Genomic DNA, 6,454 nt, shown 5'->3' on the forward strand with positions numbered 1-6,454 from the left:
TCCTCTTCCTCTTCCTCCTCCTCCTCTTCCTCTTCCTTCCTCCTCTTCCTCCTCTTCCTCCTCTTCCTCCTCTTCCTCCTCTTCCTCCTTCTTCTTCCTCCTCCTCCTCCTCTTCCTCCTCCTCCTCCTTCGAAAAAGAGGTGCCAGAACTCTCAAGAGGGAAATGAAGTTTTCAACCTGTATACTGAAAACTCATGAACTTTTCAACATTTTTAAAAGAATTGTGTCGAAGAGGTTCCTGAACTCTGTTCCAGCGCGTTCCCCCAGAAAAAAAGCCCTGGCTGTCACAGTGTAATGATGTTACTGTTACCAACCCCCAGATGGTGGCTGGAGATCTACTGCTATTACAACTGATCTCCAGGCAACAAAGTTCACTCGGAGAAAGGGGCTGCTGTGGAAGGTGGACTCTATGGCATTATACCCCGTTGAAGTCCCTCCCCTCCTCAAACCCTGCCCTCCTCAGGCTCCACCCCCCCCCAAATTTACAAGTATTTCCCAAACCCTATCTGACAGCCCTATTTGTAGGGTGTTTGTTTGTTAAATCAGCATTCTGGGTATCTAGCAAGTGTTTGCAGAGTTCTGGGGAAAGCCACCCTCCCCGGAGAAACATTTGAAAAAGAAAACTAGGAACAATATACTACTTTTGTGCCAAATCCACCCGAAAGCTCTTAGCCAAGCGCCTGGATCTACCTGTACTGCTGGGTGCCCCCTTTAGATATCTTGCCCGTAAAATCTGTTTGATTCTTCCCCCTGGCATGCGGAACTTTACCCAAACATTTCATATTAAGTGTGGGCAGCCATATGCCTGTACACAGAAATGGTATCCTCTCTCCCTTTATCTTCACTGTCTAAAGGAGATAGTCCATTTCAAGCTATTTCTCTGAATGTCCCTGTCACAGCTCAAGTGGGGTGTCACCTGACGCTGCCACCACTGGTTTCAGGCTCCTCCGAGAAGGCCCAGAGCACCCTCCCAAGCCTTTAGACTTCTCTTTTAGCTGAAATGAGCATGAGGACCAGGCAGAGTGAACAATGAAAACGGTTTATTTTATAGGAGGTCAAACAAACAAGGTGCAAGAATAATAACAGTAAGTGGGTGAAAAGAAAAGAAATCAAATGCCCTAATGCATCTAAATATACCATCCCTAGCTCACTATCTCAAGTGGCCTTAGACTACTCACCCTTCCCTCAGGATGAAGGTATTCTCCCCACAGCAGCCTTCCTTCTGGCCCTGTTCCCTGGGAAGAAGAACAGCTTCTCCTCTTGCACCAGTTCTTTTATTCCCCAGCCCTCTTCTTCCCTATTGGCCAAAATCGGCACCAAAACTTCCCAAGGCCTTCTGGGGTTTGTAGGCCCAGCCTCCCCTACTGCTAGCCAGGCTCCCTGGGCCTACTAGACCTCCAGTGGCACAGCCCAGATCATGACAGTCCCCCATGCCCCAGTAGGAGTCACCAGAGGTCACCATAACTTCCAGGCACAGGCGCGCGCGCGTGCACACACATACACACACACACACACACAATAAATAAATAAATGTGATAGCCCAGAAGGCCTCGCAGTATCCTGCCTCTCACTTATAGAATAATATCAAATCCAAACAAACTAGGGTTGCCAGCTCTGGGTTGGGGAACTCCTGGAGATTTGAGGGTAGAAACTGGGGATAGTGGTGTTTGGGGAGGGGAGGGCCTTCTGCAGGGCAAAATGCCACACAGTCCACCCTCCAAATTTATTTATTTACTTCATTTATAAACCCCACTTTCTCTCAAATGAGGTCCTAAAGCAGCTTACATTGCTCTCCTCTCCTCCATTCTATCCTCACAGCAAGCCTGTGAGGTAGGTGAGGCTGAGAGTGTGTGACTGGCCCAAAGTCACCCAGGAAACTTCCATGGCCCCAGTGGGGATTCGAACCTGGATTTCCCAGATCCTAGTTTGACGTTTCAACCACTACACAACACTGGCTCTCTGTCATCTGGAGATGGGTTGTCATTCTGGGAGAACTCTAGGCCCGACCTGGAGATTGGCAACAAACACACGGGAAACACGGCAAAGTCAAGTAAAACAAGGAAAATCACTGTGTAACAACAAAAACAAAGCACACAATTCTAATATACTACTATAACTTCATTAATTAATCGAATCATATATTTATGATATACTTATGAATCATATACTTATAAGTATATGATCCAATTAATTAATGAAGTTATAGGAGTATATTAGAATTGTGTGCTTCGTTTTTGTTGTTACACAGTGATCTTCCTCATTTTACCCTACCTGGAGATCGGCAGCCCTAGAACAAACACAAAAATTAATGCAAGAGCCCTATAGATGTTAGATCAGGCGCCTGAGATTAGCTTTGGACTTTGACTGCATGACTTTGTTTTCTTTTTCATCACACCTTTCTTTGGAAGTGGTCACCCGGCAAGGTGTTCAGGTCTTCTGCAGCTCTGGGCTGATTCAAACATCCACAAGGTCAGGTCTTCTGCAGCGTCCACAAGGTCTTTGTACGAGATGGACAATGGAAGTTCTGTGTCTCCCAGCTGCACGTGGGCCTGACTGTGCTTGCCGCCGCAGCGTGTGGGGAGAAGTGGCTTCAGCATTCACTCACCCTCCCCCCTTCATGCTGCCTTGGTGTCTCGAAATGGCCCCAGAGAGCCAGTGCCTGTTCCGGTGGAACAACGTACATTTAGCCATTTGTTATATATTTTATTTATTTATGTATTCATTCATTCGATTTATTGCCCTCCCTCCCCTGCACAACAGGGCTCAGAGCGGGTAACAACATTAATAAAACATTCCAGTTGAAATTTTTAAAACAATGCTATAATACAATACAATAACAACCAACAACAACTAATAGATGGCATATGAAAGGGCACAGCCGAGTGCTCCTTCTCCCGGGAGGGAGATAAATATACTAAAATCTTCCTGATACAAAGGGAAAGGAAGGGGAAGGAGAAAGGGAAGCCAGTCTAAGATTGAAGAGCTGTCGCTGCATCCCGGAAGGGAGATAAATATACTAAAATCTGCCTGATACAAAGGAAAAGGGAGGGGAAGGAGAAAGGGAGGCCAGTCTAAGATTGAAGAGCTGTCGCTGCCCTCAGCCATAGGGCTGGCGGAACAACTCTTGTCTTGCGGGTCCTGTAGAACTGCATCAAATCCTGCAGGGCCAGAATCTCGCCCTGTAGAGTGTTCCACCAGGTCGGAGCCAGGGCGGAAAAAGCACTGATTCTGGTTGAAAATAGCCAAGTACTCTTTGAGCCAGGGATTACCAGTAGATTGCTGTCACTGGAGCGTAAAGTTCTTTGGGGGTTGTACCCAAAGGTATGCTGGTCCCAGACTGTTTATATTTAAGTCCCACTGGAGCACATAACAGCTTCCTGGGGCTGTTTCAGGACACAAAAGTGGTGCTGGGGGGAATGGGGGAGGGAGGATCCTGAAGCCGCTCCCCCCACACACACCACGGTTGTGATCAGAATCGGGCCAATACATTTCAAGGGCACAACCCTCCCATTGCACTTCTGATACAAGCTTCTCTTGACAGCCACAAGGACCGAGAATCGTGTGAATTCTGCAGAGATTCTACAGAAGTCTTAGGTCTTCCATAGATTTCCAAATAAAGATTTTAGAATATGTTCTGCTATTGCCAAAAACAAGCAAACAAGAAAGTCCGGCCTCATTTTTGGTTCGGGGGCTTCTAATCCAACTAAAGTTAACCATTTCCCTGTGTTTATTTATTGTTGCTGTCAAGTTGCAGCCAACTTACAGTGGTCCATAGGGTTTTCAGGGCAAAGAGACGTTCAGAGGCGGTTTGCTATTGCCTGCCTCTGCTGGGCAGCTCTGGACTGCCTTGGTGGTCTCCCATCCAAATACTTGCCAGCACCAGCTTAGGGTTGCCAGGTGCTTGCTGGCTGCTGGTGGGGGGCTTCAGGCTTCTCCCTGGGGTCTTCTTGCGCATGACTGGCATGATGACATCACCTGGAATCATAGAATCATAGAATAATAGAGTTGGGGATCTCCAGAGTCATGTAGTCCAACCTCCTGCACAAATGCAGGAAATTCACAAATACCTCCCCCCCCACCGCAGTGTTCCATGCCCAGAAGATGGGGGGTGGGAACCCTCCAGGATAACTGGCCAGTAATGTCATTGTGCTGGGCACGTCATTCAGGGGCTGCTCTAGCATTTGGCCAAAAACTCTGTTGTTACCATAGAGTTTTGAGCCAAATGCTAGCGTGTCCCCCACACGATATGCCAAGCGTGATAACGTCGCCAGATCATGTTAGCCTGGGCAATCCAGGTCATGGCAGTCAGTACTTACTTAGCATACTTATCAGTTCAACTATCAGTTTATCAGTTTATTGTTATTACAATCCGAGATCAGCAGTCGAGAATATCAACAATACATAATAAACATTGAATGCATAAAATAGACATTCTGTACAGAAAATAAAGGAGCTGCGGTGGCTCAAGTGGTTAAGACGCTGAACTGCAGGCTGTGGAAGGTCGGTAGTTCAGCAGTTCGAGACCCAAGTGTGCTGCATGATGGAGTGAGCTCCTGTCTCTAGTTCCAGCTCCTGCCAACCTAGCAGTTCGAAAGCAAGAAATTGCAAGCAGATAAATAGGTACCACTTCAGTGGGAAGGTAACAGCGTTCCGTGCGCCTCGGTGTTTAGTCATGCCGGCCACATGACCACGGAAATGTATTCGGACAGCGCTGGCTCTTCGGCTTTGAAACGGAGATGAGCACCGCAACCCTAGAGTCGGATTTGACTGGCTTTCGAGCAAGGGAACCTTTACCTTTACCTTTACAGAAAATATACAATTAATAGTAATAAAATATTAAAATACTAGACCATGTTCTTCTGCCTTGTTGAACAAGCCAGGGCGCAGAACCTTGCTACCGCAAGGGTAGTTTTGTTAACACAATTGGGAAGAAGAAGAAGAAGAAGAAGAGAAGTATAAAAATCATTTGATCTGCCTGGATAGTTGAACAGATTTGGGGTACGTATTCCAAATGTCCCAGTAAAATTGGCAATGTAAGAGGACAAGTCTGATTGTTTCTACCATTCCAGACTGACATGGGTAGAGACGTTGTACCTGTAGCATATGTATCATGTTTGGCTCCTGCTAAGATTGATGGGACTTAACTGAGTCATGACTTACTGGTTCTGTTGAATTCGATGTGTCTTGATCTAGATAAAGTTAGTCATGTCTGGGGCCTGGAGCTCTTTCCTTGAAATTCCATCCCTGCTTTCTTCCTTGCTAACCTTTCCTTAAAAAAAAAATAAAAAATTATTTTTATTGTTTGTTTAGTCTGTTACATTGAGTATTTATAGTTATTTACATTTTCTCCCCTTTCCTCCCTCCCTCCCTCTCTTTTAGTCATAGTCCTTTCCCCCCAGCCAAGGGCACAGAGTCTTAATCTTCCACTGAATGTCCTTCCTTCTTTCTTTCAGCATCCAGTCTAGGTAGATCTTCCATCTGGTCTTGATTTCCGTGGATTTTTCTTCCCATGTTCTTCCCTTGTTGATTGATTCCACAATACCTGACTGTATAAAATCAAACAAATAGTTGTGCCAGATTTCTATTGTCCATTTACTTTTGTCTTTCCAACCCAGAGCGATCACTGCCTTTCCCGCCAGTATCATAGCCTTGACTAGATTTTGAGTTTTCTTATCCAATAATGGGCTTCCTATTGTGCTTAACAGCATTAGGTTAAAGTCTATAGGTAATGTTACATTGCATACTTTCCTAATGATTTCAGTAATTTCCCTCCAAAAGGTCTTTACTTCTGCAAATTCCCACCACATGTGCGCATACCAGCCTTTAGACTGTTTACAATGCCAGCACAAAGAACTCAGTCCTGGGATCATATTAGCTAGCTGTGCTGGTGTCTTATACCATTTTGTGAGGAATTTGTATTCCAGTTCTTTAAATTTGGTTACTTTGATCTCTTCAATTCCTTTCATAATTTTGTCAACCGTCCTCTCTGTTATCTGACCATGACTCCGTCTCTTTTGTAAATATTCTGTTTGAAAAGTATGCAGAAGGAGAGTGATTTCAGCTAAGCATACCTTTATTTAGTTCAGGACAAAGACAACTGACCGGCTCGCAGGCCGGTTTATATGCATTCGGAAAACCCGCCACCAAGCACACCTAAACACACCCCCTACTCCCGATAGGCTATTTACAGTAACCGGGCGACCATTGGTCTCCCGGCTGGGAAGCTGGCCCTTTTGATTGGGCCGGCTAGGATCCTTCGGATCCTTTGTCTTTCGACTGAAGCTACCTAGGAATTGTGCCTGGCCAGCCCGGGCGAGTCCGGGCATGTCAGGCTGAATACATTACACATCTCCCCCCTTGGTTCGCTATGCACCCACAGACGAAGTCCTTCAGGTGCGCTGGTGGCTTCCTGGGGCGAGTCGAGCGGCGAGGTTCCGGGATGGCTATGGGTTCT

The 6,454-nt window shown here is 46.2% G+C and overlaps 1 protein-coding gene across 1 annotated transcript in view; it reads left to right on the plus strand.

Moving 5' to 3' along the window:
• The window catches only part of B4GALNT1 (beta-1,4-N-acetyl-galactosaminyl transferase 1), a 77,610-nt gene that overhangs the window by 47,436 nt on the left and 23,720 nt on the right, over window positions 1–6,454 (plus strand). The gene's annotated exons all lie outside the window — the stretch shown is intronic.

Source organism: Gekko japonicus, unplaced genomic scaffold, assembly GCF_001447785.1.
Source record: "Gekko japonicus isolate JY-2015 unplaced genomic scaffold, Gekko_japonicus_V1.1 scaffold1573, whole genome shotgun sequence".
Classification (NCBI taxonomy): Eukaryota; Metazoa; Chordata; class Lepidosauria; order Squamata; family Gekkonidae; genus Gekko; species Gekko japonicus.